A 17889-nucleotide genomic window follows, 5' to 3' on the forward strand; every position below is an offset into this window, starting at 1 on the left:
GAGTGGTGAACTGATGGCCACCAATATGCAAACCAATGGAAACTTATTTAAGCTAAATGCAATTATAAGTACATGCCTTATGGCTAAATTTGATGATAGCTGGATATGGCATAGGAGAATCTACCATGTAAACTTTGACAACATAGTAAAGGCCAGTAAGATCAAGGCAGTCAGAGGACTATTGATGCTGAGAAAACTGGAAAATCCTTTGTGCAAAAAATGTCAAATAGGGAAAATGTCTTCCTCAACCTTCAAAGGTAAATCTTTCACTGCTGACAACTTAATTGATCTTGTGTATACTGATTTGTGTGGTCTTATGAAAACTAGGAGTGTGTAGGGAGATAGGTATTTTATGATTCTTACATATGATTGCTCAAGAATGATGTGGGTCACATTCTTGAAGGACAAGTCTGAAGCCTTTGGAAAGTTCAAAGCTTTCAGAGCACTAGCTGAAAAGGAAAGTGGTAGAAGAATCAAATATTGTGAAGAGAATGGCATCAAGAGGCAACTCTCTACCCCCCGGACTCCACAGTAGAATGGCCTTGCAGAGAGAAACAACTGGACTGTGGTTGAAGCAGTTAGAACTATGTCGATCCAAGGAAAGGCCACTCACACCTTTTGGAGAGAAGCGGTGAGCATTGCAGTCTACACAATGAACCAGGTACTCATCAAGAAAGGAAAGGATAAGACTCCTTATGAGTACTAGACCGGTAAGACACCAGTGGTAAGCTACTTCAGAGTGTTTGGTAGTAAATGTTATATCAAAAGGAGTGAACATCAGAGCAAGTTTGATGCTAAATGTGATGGGAGGATATTCCTAGCGTATTCCACTAAGAGCAAAGCTCTTAAATGTTTCAACAATAGGACTTAGAGAATTGTTCAAAGCATCAATGGTAGGGTTGATGAAAACTTTGAGAGATCAGAGGAAACAAGCAGAGAGCATGTAGGAGATGAACTAGTATTAACCTTTTGGGAACTGATTGCAAAATAGCCCAGTACTAGCAATTGTGCTCCTACATCGGTAGATGCTGATAAAGATGAGGATGATGAAAAAAATAAAGAGGAAGTTGTTAAGAAATACCGAGGTATGTCAAACCCAATCATGAACCAAAGAAGATCATAGGAAACAAAGATGCAGGAATTATTACAAGAAGAAAGGTCAGAGAAAGCTCATGTATGATCTCTGAGTTTGAGCCTAAATCATTCAAAGAGGCACATAAAGATGAAAACTGGATCAAGGCAATGGAGGAGGAACTTGACCAGATAGAAAAGAATGGTACATTGTCTTTGGTACCTAGATGAGAGCATAAAAATGTCATTGGAACCAAATGGGTTTTCAAAAACAAGCTAAATGAGGATGGCACAGTGGTAAGGAACAATACCAGACTAGTATGTAAAGGATATGCCCAAGAAGAAGGAGAAGACTATGGAGAAAGATTTGCTCCAGTAGCAAGATTGGAAGGAGTTTGTATGCTTCTTGCATATCTAGCTTTTAAAGGATTCGCGGTATACCAAATGGATGTAAAATCTGCATTTCTAAATGGAATACTTGAAGAAGAGGTGTATATAGAGCAACTAGATGGGTTTGCCCTATCTGAAGATAGTGACATGGTGTGTAGGCTACATAAAGCCTTGTATGGACTAAAGCGGGCACCTAGAGCATGGTATGAATGCTTGCACTCCCATCTTTTGAAGATTGGATTTGAAAGAACAAGTGAAAATAACAATATCTACTTGAAATCTGAAGGAGATCAGATTTTGATTTGTGAGGTATTTGTTGATGACATAATCTTTGGGGGAGATGACAAGATGAGTCATAACTTTGCAGATGAGATGAAAAAGGAGTTTGAGATGTCACTCATAGGGGAGATTAAGTTCTTCATTGGACTGCAAATTCAGCAAATGAAAGATGGAATCTTTATTACTTAGTCCAAGTATGTCAAAGAGGTGTTAAAGACCTTTGGCATGGAAGATAGCAAACCGGTTGGTGATGTGTTGTAAGCTATCAAAAGAGGATGATGTGGCAGTGGTAAATGAGAAGGATTACCGATCAATGATTGGTAAGTTGCATTATATAGTGCATAGCACGTCGGACATTGCACATGCAGTAGGGATTACCGCTCGGTTCTAGAAGAGCCCAAGAGAATCCCACTTGGTAGCAGTCAAGTGGATTCTTACGTATCTAAAGGGAACTATTGACTATGGATTATGCTATCCATACAATGATGGTTTCAACTTAAGAGTGTTCTTTGATGTTGATTGGGCTGGTAATGTGGATGACTGGAAGGGCACAATGGATGGTGCATTCTTTCTCGGTGGCAGACTAGCTTCATGGATGAGTAAAAAGAAGAGTTGTGTCTCTCAGTCTAGAGCAGAAGCTGAGTATGCTGTAGCTTTCATGAACTGCACCCAGACTATTTGGATGAAGCATGTATTGAATGGCTTCAAAGTTCCTATATATGAACCAGTAAGCATATCTTGTGACAATACAAGTGCAATTAACATTTCCAAGAATCCAGTTTTACATGCTAGAACCAAGCACTTTGAACTCAAGTATCATTTCTTGAGGGAAAAGGTTCAGAACAAAGAGGTGGTACTGAAACATGTTTCCAGTAAGGAGCAGTTAGCAGACATATTCACCAAGCCTCTACCAAAGGCTACATTTACCTATTTGAGAGGTGAATAAGAGGTGTTGCCCCTTCAAGAGGTAAACTAAAAGTTTTGTGCTCCACATCAGTCAAATCTTAATTTGCTATATCCTTTCAAGATTGATGTGTTGAAGGATGCTACTCCTTAGGGGGAGCAACATAGTGGAATAGGGAAACCTATGCGTCCACTTTGGCATTGTTGTCAAAGGGGGAGAAGATGTAAAGAGGAAATGGTATCTACAGTATTAAGGAGAAGATGTGATGCAGACATCTTTGTATATTGCCATCAATGCCAAAGGGGGAGATTGTTGGCATTTGTGCAGAGTATGTGGACATGATGATATTGTGTTTTCATTGATATCAATATGCTAAAGAGTGAACCGGTATACTAATATGATAAAAGAGTGAACTGGTAATATGCTAAAGAGTGATCTGGTATATTGATAGGCTAAAAGAGTAAACTGGTAATATGAAAAAGGGTGAACTGGTGTATGTGAAATAATGAAGTGATATGTTTGTTTAAGATGAACTGGCATATGGAATGTTTTTATCAAGGCTTAATATAGTATGACTACCGATTGGTAGTCTCAGCTTTAGGGTTTTTGGTTGAAGTGTTTTGAGTCTATGTTATTCAACCAATGGAATTGTGTGATGAGTTAGCACTATATTGGAGATCTAATGGAGACTAGATTGTGTTGCCACGTCAGCCTTATGTGCGTTTAGAACTTTGCATGAATGAGATTGATCCTATCTACCTCAAGAATGTGCGAAGTCTCTGCAAACGGTGGAGAATGCATGATGGGTTATCGCCTCCATGAAGCGGTGAAGAATGAATGATGGAGAATGTCTTGAGATCTATTCAAGACCGTTGTATTGAAATGCACAATGTTCAATGGTCAAGATTGAACCAACTGAATTGCTCAACCTAAAGGTTTAGGGTTTAGGGTTTATGTTGCCGACCTATTTGTTTCCTATAAAGTCGATGTTGTGTTTCATGTTGAGGTTGCTGGCAAATGTTGTGTGTGTATCTAAGAGCAGAGATATGTGATTCTTGCCAAAGTAGATAGGGGGAGTGATACAGACATAGTGTGTGTGCAGAAGGAAGGAATCAAAGTGGATCTACATTGGCATTGAGTGCTAGTACTAGATCATTGTAATACCTGTTGATCTCTAATCAGTTCAATAGTTGGAAAATCCCTTAATAGGGTAGCCTTAATCAACTTACTATAAATCCTTTAACAGGGTGACTCAAAGCCATTGAGTTCATGAAATCCTCTGACAAGGTAACCTTTAACAGGGTTTAACCCTTAACCGGGTATTTTAGCCATCCCTTAACCAAGTGATCCCTAACAGGATTATTTCCTAACAGAACCTATTGTAACAGTCTTTAACCGGACTAGGCTCTTAACAGAGCAGACTTCTAAAGAGTTGAAAATAGCTTGTGGGTATTCATTCCCACCATGGTTTTTCCCAGTTGGGTTTCCACATGAAAAATATGTGTGTCATATGTGATGTCCTTTTCATGTGATGCTTTGTTGTTTTCTGTCAAACTGTGAATCGTGTTGATCTAGCAAGTTATTATATCTTTGATGATAGATTATCTATTTATGCATAAGGACATAGTGGAAATAGGGGTGTAGGTTGTATGTAAAAGCTAAGAAGATTGACTATTTCATGTTTTTCACAGTTGCACTATGTTTAACCGGTAGTAGTCTGAGTTGAACTGATATTTGGGATTGCCAATAGTTTACTGGATGTAATCAAACCGATTGAGGAAAAGTTTTGTGCCTGTACTGATTCACCCCCCCTCTCAATACTAGTTTGGTACTCGCTATTCATCATTGAAGTTATCATTCCTACCTTGTATTCGCAGCCGCCTCTATGAGGCAATTTTGAGAACTTTCTATGTTCAAGATAGAAGGGAAACTCCAGTATGGGATTATTATTCTCAGTTTACCATCGCAAATTAGAGAAGTCACTTCCAAAGGGTCAATGATGCCTTCTTTTCTATATGGAAGTATTTTTTTTAAAAAAGAGTTGCACAAAAATAGGCTTTTTGATGCAGTGTATAATAAAGTTTGTGAGTATGGGTGTGTCTTTTTATAGTTTCCAATATTCATATACATAAATATAGGTTGCTTCACTAGCAAACCATTTATGCTACCTAGGTATCCATTTGATAAGATTATTGTGATGGGCTTATGTCAGCAGTTAGTGTATGTACATGAGAGGTAGTCTTTTTCACACAAGACTGGTCTTAAGTCTTCTTAGTCTATTGAAAGGTATTCAGTACTAACCACTCCTAAGGCCAAGAACATGGAGGAAGAAATACAATGGGTGACCATGAGAATATTCGAAGCCCACAATAACTTTGACTTCCATAGGATGAAAAATAAGATCCATTGGAGTTATATACATGTACATCATCTAGAGGATGCTTGGGAAAATTGTAGAAATGATGAAGATGTGAGGAAACATGATTTCAATCGCCTCACACTTAAGCAAATTGAAAACCTGAATTTGGCCAAAATACTAGATACATGGGAGGATTCTATAGATGATGTTGTGGTTCCTATTTATTTCAACAAAAACATTACCAATACTCCTCTTCTACCTATCTAGTGGTAACAGAAGTAAAAAAAATCCATTTCTGCAAGATTCACCCCCATCATGGTAGATACTAATGCATGGTTTCTAGAAAAGGGCATATGGATGAAACAACTTCCTACAAGTTCAGGCGATGAGAAGGATGATAAAGGTCCTGTGGGAAAGACATAAGAATGAGAACTAAGAATAGAAAGGATCCACAAGAGTTGCCACCAATTTCAACTCCTAAGTCAAAGGGAAAGAAACCTATATACAGGTTCACTATCAAGGGGCTGAAGAAAGGAATATCCTCATCTCAAGATGAACAAAAGGATGTTTTCAAGGAATCGACATTACAAGAATCAAAGAAAGGACAAGAAGAGGGTGAGATACCATAGGAAGAAGAAATACAAGATGTGGGGGAATCATTTCCATGGCTAGTTACCACCATTTCTACAATAAAATAGGTTCCTGCTTCAATTTAGGTAACCATTCATATCGAATCTAATTTCCATGAAGAAGATGATGAGAAGAATGATGAAGGCTTAGACATTGGAGAAGATGATGAAGAATTTGTAACTTTGTCAAGCCTTCCAGGTTTTGATGATGTATCTACATCTATGATTGAATCTTCAATCTTATACTTTTTAGAAGCAATGGTGCAGATTCACCAAGAGCAATAGATAGTGATGCTTCCTTTAGGTGTTGTTACTGTAGAGGCTCCACCACTTGTTTTGACCATTGCCACTACAACAACTTTAGCATTAGTTTCTACTATTGTAGCAATAACATCTCAATTTCTTGATGTTGTTGATATAGCTGCTATTGTGCCAATTTCCCAAGATACCGTAACTACAAGCTAACCTACAATACAAGTATCTATGTCTGCACAAATTGATACCACAACTCCAACAATAAAATGAAATCTTCCTCCATGGCTGGATATTGTGGCACCCAAAAGGAAGAAGGTAATATCATTAGATGATTTTGATTTTGATCAATTAGGTCTTGTCAAGCAAAAAATCACCAAGAAGCCCAAGACTGTGTCTAGAATCTTGGTTGATCCAGTTAGCAAAAGGAAATATGCTGAGGTCTTGGTGTAATCTTTAGATAAGGCCATGGTCAACATTCAACCTATGGATTATACTATGTAGATTGTAGAGCTTGGTATAGAAACATGTGAGAGTCTTAAGAAAGACTCAAACTCCTTTCAATTCTCTCATGCATAGATTTGATCAAGAAAGTGATGCGAAGAATGAATGGAAGCAAAAATGTGAACAACTGACAAGTGTTATTCATAAAATAATTCAGTCATCGCAAGAGGTTCAACCAATAGTTTCTTCAATCGATACATAATCACTCAAAAAGGTGAAGTGACTAGGTACTTGAAGAATGGATTGATCACTTGAAGTTAGGTGGGATGCACCTCATTGATTCTGCAATCAAATTTTGACAGATTTTGAAAATGCTCATGTACAGGTACAGGATGTACAATATCTATTATCCCAAGAAATAATAGAACTTGAGAAATATTTAAGGCTTTGGGATAAAATGAGAGAGTATGGAGTAGACATTCTTATTGATAATAATGTAGTTTTGACTCGAGGCAAGTATATCCAAACCTAATCAATGTTTGCACACAAGGATGAGCTAATGAAAGTGCTGGTAAAGGATATGAATCAGGATAGGAAAGCATGTATTGATGCAATCACACATATTTCATTAGGAATATCTTAATTGTCTTGCTATTTATTTGACACATTATAGAAAGTTTTACCCAATGAGACTGTCAAATAGGAATTCCTCACCATGATCGACCAACTGGTAGATGATCAATTTTCTCTAGTGTCATTTGCTAAGTTGATTGAAATCCAAATCAACTTAGATGATCGTGCATCATTTTTGATGAAAGAAAAAAGGATTTATGTAGAAGTTTGAGATTCCATATCTCGTGTTCATGTCATTTCAAATGCAACTTCAGGGCCAGACAAATCTGAAATGCAAGGAGATTCCATATCTCGTGCTCATGCCATTTCAAATGTGACTTCGAGGCTAGAAAAATCTGAAATGCAAGCTACACTAACAAGGTTCGAATAATTCAAGAAAATCAATGAGGGAGAAAATAAAGAATAAAGTGTCATTGACACTATGTAGTTTTCATTTAGTCGCATTCTTTCTTACTACAAATTTTCTTGCAGTTGCATTTTTATTTTATGCAGTAGTTGTAGTCAAGTGGGACTCTACAATTGAATTAGTAAATTGTGCCCACATTCTTCTCTACTCCTTTCCTATAAAAGGAGGAACCTCATTTGTAAATATTTATCTTTTATATGCTAAGAAAAAATTTGCCGAATTGTTGCCTCAACAAAGAATTTGAGCTTTTTGTTATGAAGATTCAATCAAGCAAATAAAGAAAGCAATTCATTTTGATTCCAAACTTTGTGTTGGGTTGAAGATTGTTTATATGAGTGGATATTCCTATGTTCATTACTTATATATGTTCTTTAATTCCTTGATATTCATGGCATTTTTGTTCATGTGATTAAGGGAGCACCTAAATTATGAAAAATAGACTTTGAGCTATTTTCATATTTCAAAATTAGTATTGTGATACAATGATTAGGTAATAAGCTTTGTGCTATTGTTGATTGATTTAGATTAAGCTATAAGCTATATTAGCTATAACTATAATTGATTGGAAAGTTAGATGGTAATCACATAAGTCTTTGTGCTTATGTGGTTTTAGAGATAATTTAGTAATTGTATGCAAGTTTCTTTAGTTGGTTAATTTGTAAGAAGTTTCATCATGTAAGGGGATATACATGAATTCTGAAAAAAGAGAATTATACACCCTTATCTTGTTCTCAAATTTAATTTCAAAGTTGTTGAAATAGCATAATGCTATAAGGGAACCTCCCCTTGATGAGAGGAGAGACTTTGTCTCAACATAGTTGTGTGTGAAATATATATTTTATCATTGGTACTTTGGTGACAAAATATTGACCCAACATTAAGTTCATCAAGTCTAAGTGAAAGAGAGGAAGGCCTAAAGGCAAACAATCCCCCCTCCCCAAGAAACTTGATAGTAGGAAGGAACTATGTAAATGTTTAAGCAGTTTTATGTGTTAGGGTTAAGGAAGATGCAGAGAAAATACAAATTAACAATTATATGCATATACAAACACAAAAGATGAAGAAAAATGCATAACATAGATAACAAAGAGATTTAACGTGGTTCACCCAAGATGGGATACATCCAGCAAACACAGTCATCCAATGTTTTCCTATTATCCAATAAATCAGTAAAACACCATTACAATGCCTTATGCATTCCAGCTGCTTATAACATGTAATTTTAGGGCAACATACAAAGTCAGGTAACAAAGAATAACCCTAACCCTAAAAAAATATTATCATGATCTTCTTTCCGTACACATGTTCTTGTACTCTCGTATTCTAATAACTACAAAAAATTGCCTAGCGAGCTTCGCTTGCTAGGAGCCTTTGGCTCCAAAACACTTTGGCCCTTTGAGCTGACTCATTCACCCAACGAGTGTATAGTACTTACACAATAAGTTGCCACATACCAACATTATGGCTACCAAGAGCCCCAAAACCTAACTAGTATTGTTGATGTTGAAGTTCATTTCATGGAATATTATGGGACTTGAATACCCTGACAAAAAGTATGTGGGTAAAAGGTTTCTTAACTAGCTTAAGGATGTCAACATATCAATACTTCAATAAGTTAAAGTGGTTAAGTTTACCTTAAAAGTGAATATGAAGTTCATTTGGAAAGATGCCTTTCAAATATCTACCAAACATGAAAGAGGGAAGGGTGGCGATGTTTTGTTGATCAATGGAATGTGGAAATATCTGATTCTAGATTGTCTCCCTCACCATGTAATGGAGCTATCAGGGCAACTATGAACATTTACAACACAAGAATTTGGATTTCATCCATATATACTTCCAATGATTACAAAGACAAAACCGAGTTGTGGCAGTAAATTTGTTCTCTTCCAAACATCCCCTAGATCCTGGATCCTTGGGGAAGACTTTAACATGATTGAATATATTGAAGATAAGATTGCTAGAATTAATATGGATTGGAAGGGGGATAAGTTGCATTGGACTAGGATATAAAAAAAGATGAGGATTTTTGATCCTTTGGAAGGTTTAAAAAATAATATGAGGAGATTTGGTTTACTTGGTGCAATTTCTAGCAAGGCCACAAAAGGATATACTATAGGTTGGATAAATTCTATTCAAATAAGGATTCCTTCTCCTTCATGCAGGATGATAATGGAGTCTATTAAATTATGTCCCTATATGTTATCTGATCACCATTGGGTTGTCTCTCAAATCTATTTGAAAGACATAACTATTATTAAGAATGTGACACGAGAAATTTATATTGAATACTAGGCTTATATAGGACCAAGATGTTCTTATTGCTATATATATGATTAGGAAAATTAATAAATGAAACACTCTCTCTTGCTCTGTCATTGATAGATAGAACCATAATGTGGATAGTTGGAAATGACTATTACAAACTGTTGGAAAAAAGAAGACCAAATACAGTAGGAAACTTGAAAAAGATCTTGTGGATTACTTTCAAGTGATGGAGGCTCAGGTCCAAAAATTTCCATTCAATATTAGGTGCTCACAATCTCTGGCACATTCTAGGAACCTCTTAAGGAATATTTAGCATAACAAGATACAAGGAGCCAAAGTCGGGGCTAGATTGAATTGGTTGTAGCAAGGGGATAAAGATTCTAATTTCTTGTTGAATATGTTAAAATAGAAGGAACATAAATAGAGGATTGATAGAATTTGGGATGAAGGGAAGGATCTGGTGGGTGATGAAAATATTAAATTTGTGTTTTTGCGTTATTATCAGAAGCTCTTTATCTCTAAAGATAATTCTTCCTCCTATCTTGTTTTCAAGGAAAGATGTATGAGGCTGATTCCAAATTTAATCTTAGTTGAAGATTCAACCTCTTTCAAGAAGCCCGTATCCGTTGAGGAGATTGTCAAAGCTATTTGTGCTTTGATTAATGATAAGGATCCAAGTCTAGATGGTTTGCCTGTTGAATTCAACAAGACTAATATTGATTTGACAAGTGAAGATCTCCTACTGCTATATAAGGAAGTTGTTGTCAAGGGTTCTCTTAGTTTAGATATCAACAAAGGGGTTATTAAGATTCTTCTTAAAGGAGAATAAAATAATAATAAAGAATTGTAGGCCAATTATTCTCTTTAATGTTTGATATCAGATCCTTGCCAAGATTATGACCCGTGGACTTGTGGATACTTTTCCTACTTTCATAATATCTATGTAAACCAAACTCATTAAGAGTAGATACATTCTTGAGAACCTTATCACAAGTTGGGAAACCATGAGCTGGGCAAGGTCAACATACCAGAATGTGGCTATGTTCCTCTTTGATTTTGAGAAAGTGTATGATTGTGTGGAATGAAGATTTCTCAATATGATGGTAGAAGCTTTTGGTTTCCCCAAAGATTATTGCCAAATTGTCAAGGTATTTCTTAAGGATACTTCCCCTCAAGCAGAGATTAATGGGTCTCAGACTCAAGCATTTAATCTAGAAAGGTCTATTAGATAAGGATTCCCTTTGGAACCTTCTTTATTTGTCATTGCCTTTGATAAAATTTATTACATGATGAGAGATGCATCTCTTCTACTTAGAATCAGAGGTATATCTCTCCCTCATAAGATTGAACTAATTAATATACAATTTGTAGATGATACAACCTTATATCTTGAGTTAAGTGAGGAATATATGAAATTTGTGATGTTTAAGCTTAATGTTTTCTATGAAGCCTCAAGAGAAAAAATTTCCCCATCTAATTCTATCCTCCTGGGTTGGTTTGATGATCCTCCTAATTGGTTAGGTAGGTATGATCATAAACAAGGAGGGCCTTCCAAACAAGTTCAATACTTGGGCATTCCTTTCTCTATTTGCCCTTGTCTAAAAGAGATGTGGCTTGGGATCAACGGAAACTTGGAATCAAAACTAAGGAGATGGGATAAGCATTATCTATCACTTGCTAGTAAAATCTAGGCTTGTCAGAAGATTCTTTCTTCTTATAGCCTTTACCATTATTTAGCTTGGATGTTGCACAATTATCAAGTTAATGAAATTCAAAAGGCTATAAGAAATTTTTTATAGTCGGAAGGAAGAGGTAATATGAAAAGACATTCTATTAAGTGGAGTCGGTGTTGTCTTGATAAGAGGATAGGAGGTATAGGTTGAAGGATCTCAAGCTCCAAGGCATTACTCTGGCTACTAAATGGATATTTCACTCTCTGGAAGAAGATAAACCTTGGAAGGTTCTTATCAGAAACAATATTTTGTTGGTTGTACCTAAGAAAGCCAAGGATTGAAAATCACTCCCTTTTAGTGACCTAGTTGATGCAAACTTCTTTGTCTCTATAGCTAGGTCTAATGTGTTTAAGGCAATTTTGAAGGCATGGGAGCATTTTAGGTTTTGGGTCTTAAATAGTAGGGGTCAGATATAATAATGACATTATATTTGGGAAGAGCTCTATTTGGTGGAATTTAATCCATAGAGGAAGACTAAATCACTCCCTTTTAGTGACCTAGTTGCTGGGAACTTCCTTGTCTCTATAGTTGGTTCTAATGTGTTTAAGGCAATTTTGAATGCATGGAAGCATGTTAGGTTCTGGGTCTCCAACACTATGGGCCAGTAATAATAATGACATTATATTTGGGGAGAGCTCTATTTGGTGGAATTTATTCCACCAAGGCAAACCCCTTGCTCTCATTCAAGGCTATCCTACTAAGAGTTAGGCTATTAAAGGTATATGTTTCTCTAAATATATTATTACTAATGATCATCTAATCTCATGGGTTGAGTTGTCTGAGAAATTTTAGTTTCTTACATCCAATTTGAGGAATTATTCTATATTAAGGGAGGCTTGTGATGTACTCCAACTTACTAAACCTTGTACTAAAGATGCTGACAAGTTTCTCCCTTACACTTGGATGTATGAAACTCACTTATGAGGATGAAAAATAAGATGGTTTATAATACTTTATATTGTAATATTGATCTCATCTCTCATGTTTTTGATAAAGATAAATGGGTTTTACATGGACCCGAAACTAAGAGTTTTATAGAAACTGGCCATCAACCAACCAAACAGAAACCAAGAACAAAATAGGGGAGCACCCCAGACCGAGCTTAGAAGAAAAATGAAACAATAGGCAACAAAACAAAGCACAAAACAACACTTAATTAAGCGAGTGCACCAACTCCTTGTTCTTCTAGATGGGAACCTTGTTGATTTCCTCCAAGTCCTCCATAATGAACCTGGAGGTACCCTTATTGCTGCTCCTGCTTTTGGTCCTGGAAATAGGGCCCATAGTTTTATTGCCACCCATAGCAGAGTCTTCATCGCCTAATTCTTTCTTTCTATTACTGTCACAAGGATAATCGCCTATCAAATCATGATTGTTCTTCATTAATTACTGTAAGTAGAAATGGTATCATTGTATGCCAAGTCGCATAAGTTTTTTAGGAAAGAGCCATGATTGCTCCATCATTTTTCTGCCACATAGACCACCACCATATTGGACAATAAATTTGTCACTTTATTGCCTTCCCGAAAAACATGAGAGATTTTGATTTCATCCAACTCTTTAATCATATCACAACAATCTTTGATCAAGTTGGAAATAGTACATCTAGGATCCATACGCCCATTCAAATAGTTGATAATGTTAAGTGAGTCAGATTCCATCTAGACCTTTCTAAATCCTTCCCTTTTAGCCATGTGTATCCCTAAATGGGCAACACTAGCCTCCACAAAATGGTTGGACTAGGTGCCTAGAGGGAGCACCACCATAGAGACCAATAGACCCATATGATTCCTTGCCACTCCTCTGCACCCATTTGGCCCTAGATTCCCTTTAGCCACCTTATCCACATTGATTTTGATCCATCCCATAGAGAGGGATGCCATTGAACATTATGTCTACACTGTTTAATTTTGTGCACAAGAATGGAGATATTCCAGCCAATTTGCCATCGTTTGAAAATATTCCACTCATCCTAGAGAGTAGGGAGGGGATGGTCATTCCTTCTACTGGGGAAGGAGTGAATAAACTTCTCCTTGATATCATTTCTAATTCTAATAGCCACTACAAGTGCAGGAGATTCCAAATCTCTAAAAATTGTATTGTTTCTTTCTTTCCAAATACCCCAAGCAATATGAGGAAGAGACATATTCTAGAGGACTCCCAAAGCCTTATTGTCGAAGGGGAACTTCCATTCAAACCACAACCTTTGAAAAAAATCAGGGAATACCCAATTAGTGTTGTAGATATCAAGGAAGAAACTCAAGATATCCATGGCAAAAGACTAGTGAAGAAACAAATGACCACCATTTTTCATCGCTTCTTTGCATAGAAAGCATCTATTAGTAATAGGAAGACCTCTTTTGCAAACTTTGTCAATGATATAAATCTTACTCTCCATGAAAAGCCAAAAAAGGGTGTTAATTTTCAGAGTTAAAAGTTTATTCCTAATACCAACCCAGAAGGGGGAGGGAGAGAAACTTCTGGAGATGAACTTGTAGGCATCAACAAACTTGAATTTCCCTGAAGAGGAGAAATTCTAGAACACTTCATCCTCCACATGAAGTGAGGGATATGAATACAATTTAACCAAGGTTGCAAAGGTATCAAACCATCATCCAAAGATTTGAGGTCTAACTGGGCTCCATCTCTAATATAATCAGCCATCCAGGAGCCAATTTTTTTGAGACATAATTCTTTGAAATGAGAAGCCCAAATAGAATCCAAAATGGGGCCATCACCAATCCACCAGTCCTCCCAAAATCTCATTTTATTTCCTTTCCCTAGCACCCATCTACAACCATGCAAGATAATATTGGTGGAACCAAAGAAATTGCTCCATAAATCAGAGACAGAGTTGGGAAGGTCATAAGATTCCAGCATGTTTTGGATACCCTGGATGTAGTATTTATGTTTGAAAATGTCAATCCATTCATTATTCTCTTTAATACATCTCCACAATTGCTTGGCCATCAAGGATTTATTGAAATCTCTCATATTTCTAATGTCTAGCCACCCCATGGACTTGGGAAGGCAAATTTGTTTCCAAGCCACAAGATGCAACCTATTCTTAATTTCAATCCCTGTCCACAATCTTTTTTCTTGAATTCTTTCCAATCTATCAACAATTTTGATGAGAACTTTGAATAAACTCATAGCATACACCGGGAGGCTCTGCAGTGTAGCTTTGAGAAGTTGGAGCTTACCAGCCTAGCTTAACAATGCACCTTTCCACCTAGCTAGCTTATTCTGGAATCTATCAATAAGATTTGCCCAGAAGGAATTTGCGGCTAGACCATGGTAGAGGGGAAGACCTAAATAAGAGTCAGGTAGAACCCCAACTTTACACCCCATAATCATGAAAATCTTCATTTTCCTGTGATCTGGGGTGTTAAAGAAAAATGGGACTTTTAGCCAAGCTAATTTTTTGTCCAGCACCTTTCTCATAAGTATGTAGAGTCTTTTTTAAATTCTTAGCTTCCTTAACCAAACTTTCCCCCATCAACAAAGTATCATCCATGAATTGTTGGTGAGAACAAGTAGAGGCCTAAGAAGAGGGAGGTAAGCCCAAAAGATTACCTTTTCTAACTTCCCTTTGGATAATTTTATTGAGAGCTTCACTCATCAGAATGAAAAGGAAAGGAGATGAAGGACCCCCTTGTCTAATACCCCTCGATGTAGAGAAGAAACCAAAGGAAACACCATTGATCAAGATTAAAAATTTGGGAGTGGACACACATTGATCAATAATCTGGATGAAGTTATCTCCAAATCCAAATGCCCTAAGGATTTTTAGAAGAAAATTTCAATTGACTATCAAAAGCTTTCAATAGATCCAATTTCAGAAAAAAAACCAGGTTTTTTATTTATAGATAAGGAGTGAATATTCTCATGCACCACAATTATGGAATTCAAAATTTGCCTCCCTGGAAAAATCCCACTCTGGTGTTTTGAAATTAAAGAGGGGAGGTATTTCTTAAGCCTGAGCACCATGATCTTGGCAAAAATTTTATAGATAGAATTTCATAAAATTATAGGTCTAAAATCATGAAAAGTATAGGCATCAGGTTTCTTGGGAATGAGGACAAAGAAGGTGGCATTTTGCTCCTTAAGAAGAGAGTAGAACCCAAAAAAAACCTTTCGCTGCAATGACCACATCATAACCTAAAATCTGCTAAAAGTTTTGAAAGAAGAACATAGGGAAAACATCAGGGGCGAGGACTTTGTTACCTTCAAAAGAGAAGACCGCATTGCGAACTTCATCATGAATTGGGATTCTAGTTACTCCATGTTCATATACTGAGAGACAATGTTGGGAACATCCTGCAAGATCTCATCTTGGCCAAAGTAATAAGAGGGTCATTAACAGATAAGAGATTAGTGAAGTAACTAATGGTTTCTTGGAAAATCTCTTCATGCTTATCAATCCATCTATGGACAACCTGAATTTTATTGATTCTATTAGCAACCCTGTGCTTTAGGATCATCATATTAAAAAACATAGTATTTTTGTCACAAATTTTAAGCCATAAGGCTCTAGATCTCGACTTCTAGAATTCCTCCTATTTGGAAATAATATCATGCATTTTAGTTAAAATATCAATTTCTTTATTCGAGACATCATTATCAAACCTGGAAGCTTGGATATGATTTTGAACCTCCACAAGATCCTTCTTGAGCTTATCTTTAATTTTGAAAATATTACCAAAAGAGGACTTGTTCCAATGTTGAATATTGGACTTGACATTGGATAACTTCTTGGCAATACGAAACATGGCCGTACCCTAGATATCAATATTCCACCACTCCATAATTTTATCATGGATGTTAGGGGCCATCAACCACATTTTCTCAAATCTGAATGGGTATGCCTTTCTTCTAGACAACGGAATCACCGAAAGACAAATAGGGAAGTGATCAAATCCTAATCGGGTCAAGGCATTGAGTTTACAAGAAGCATTCTATATCCAATCAGGAGAGACAAGGACCCTATCCAACTTAACTTATCTGAGGTCCTCCCCACTACATCTGTTAGACCAAGTGAATTTAGCCCCAATAAGATCCAGGTCCAAGAGGCTCAAATAATTAATCATATCAGCCAAGTCTTGTCTACTATCAATATAAATAGGCATGCCCCTAGATTTATCCAAGTTTGAGAGAGGGGCATTGAAATCGCCCATAAGTATCCATTTCTCATTAGGGAAAAAAAATCTATCATGACAAATGGAAGAGCAAAGAACTTTCCTAGTAGATCTCCCAGTAGGAGCATAGATGTTGGAAATAATCAAGAAGGATCCATATTTAATATTATAGAATCTAGTAGCAATGTGATTAGAAGAGAGAACCACCTTACCACATAATAGTCTCAGATTCCAAAGAGTGGCAATACCACCAGAAGCACCATCCACATGAACATAGTGAACATCACAATCTTCAAAAATCACCAATTTAATCTTTTCCACTTTACAACCTGGCATTTTAGTCTCTTGAACAAGGCAAATATCTAGCTTATGATCTCTACTAACCACATTGGGTGGCCTCTCCACCCCCCATGAATCTGACCTAAAGTCTACTTTTTGTCTATTTCTAGTTGAAACCCCCCCAGAGGCTTGAGTAGATTGGCCAAAAGGGGAATTCCTTCTTCTATTTTTGGGTTTGACCTCAATAAAAGGACAAGAGTCCTCTTGGGATGATTCCAGTGTGAGAGAAACGTGGGGTTTCACCCTGACAGAGTTACCCATTTCAATAACCAGTTGAATGGAAATATCTAGGATAGTCCCATTAGCATTTAAAGTATCCCCTTCTTCACAAGGAGCCTTCACAATAGGAGATTCCCAAACATTCTCCTCCAAGAGAAGAGGGTTAGGAGCAAGGACCATAGGTACATTTGAAGTAAATCCTGCTCTAGGCATGACCCCGTCTTCAGAATCGGGGGAGGGATAGAGGGATGAATAGATCTATTTGAATCATTGTACAATCCTTCTAGAGGAGGATTAGAGGGCAGGACATCCCTCTTCTCTAAGAATGGTTTGTCATTCCTCTTTCTCCACTCCTTCTTTGGCTTAGACGGACACTGCCTGACCTAATGACCTACTTTTTTATAGTGGAAACACATAAAAGAGATGGATTCATACTCCACTTTCTACACCCATCTACCCAACTTAGAAAAAAGATCAATCTCGAATGGTAGGTTGATAGATTGTTTGACATTGACACACAATCTGGCATAAACAAGGTATCTTTTAGCTGTAGTCATTGCGTCAACTGAAATTAGCTCTCCAAAACATGTTGCGATTCTTGCAAAAATCTCTTCTCCCTAGAACTCCATGGGTAAACCTAGAAATCTGACCCAGATTGAGGCTTCATTACATTCCAAATCTTTGGAATTAAATCCTAGTTCCCACCTTTTAAGGGTTAGTGAGGCTTCATCCAACATCCAGGGACCACCTACCAAAACAGATCGAAGATCTTCCTCATAAAATAATGAAAAAGAGAAGAAACCACCAGCCATAGAAACAACATCA

Source organism: Cryptomeria japonica, chromosome 5, assembly GCF_030272615.1.
Source record: "Cryptomeria japonica chromosome 5, Sugi_1.0, whole genome shotgun sequence".
Lineage (NCBI taxonomy): Eukaryota > Viridiplantae > Streptophyta > Pinopsida > Cupressales > Cupressaceae > Cryptomeria > Cryptomeria japonica.